Consider the following 899-nt stretch of genomic DNA (forward strand, 5'->3'; position numbering starts at 1 on the left):
ATAAAAAAAATATTTCGGTTTATTCTAGAATTGTTTTGACAGAATGATAGAGAGCTCCTCTGGTGGTGCAGTACTTACTTAAGGAAAAGATCGTAATATAGTCAGAATTAAGTGCGTGTTTAAAATGCATGTGGCTCCCTTTGGAAATTTGAAAACTTCAGAATCTTTCAGGAGTGTGGTCTACTTTACCCTGCAACATGACTATAAATCATTGGAAAAGTGGGCTTTTTGCCACAAAAGCATGAATTTATTCTTCAAACGGTGACTAAAATCTCATAACTTTTGTTGCAAATGATGTATGAAACATAATCAAAAATATGGTGTCTGATCTATATTGGCAATAAATATTTTTTTTCTGGCAATTGGCTTCAAATGATCTTAGAAACTTTAATCGTAACAAGTAACCTTAAGCATAAAAGATGAAATGCTGAGCACTTTTACAAAAGTTCCTTATTGTTTTAATCAAAATGACAAATTACGATCCTGATTGTGTAAAAACGTATCTTTAGATTTATATTTTTACACCTTTGGGGAGCTCCTCGGGAATTTGCTTTCTCTACATGAATTTTAGCATGTTGGTAGGCTTTGTGTGGTTGAAGTCAATCTCCAAATTTTAGCCTCTCAGATTTTCTGAAGCTTTTTGTCTAGTTTAGGTAGTAGGTAAGTGCATGTTTGGTGTGAGCGGAGATGGAGCAGAATATATGTTTCAAAGAAGTAGTGATTGTCTGTGCAGTCTTTAGCGTTGTGTTAGTATTTGTGCCTTGGTCACATTAATGGATATATTTTGCTTTCCATGTGTTCCATATTACATTGATCATAACTCGAGCCCTGATTTCGGTTTTATGTAGGATAAACAAAGACTTGAAGGATAATATTCCTGTTTCCGCCCCAAACCTGTT

Source organism: Pterocles gutturalis, unplaced genomic scaffold (assembly GCF_000699245.1).
Source record: "Pterocles gutturalis isolate BGI_N339 unplaced genomic scaffold, ASM69924v1 scaffold8265, whole genome shotgun sequence".
NCBI classification, from domain to species: Eukaryota; Metazoa; Chordata; class Aves; order Pterocliformes; family Pteroclidae; genus Pterocles; species Pterocles gutturalis.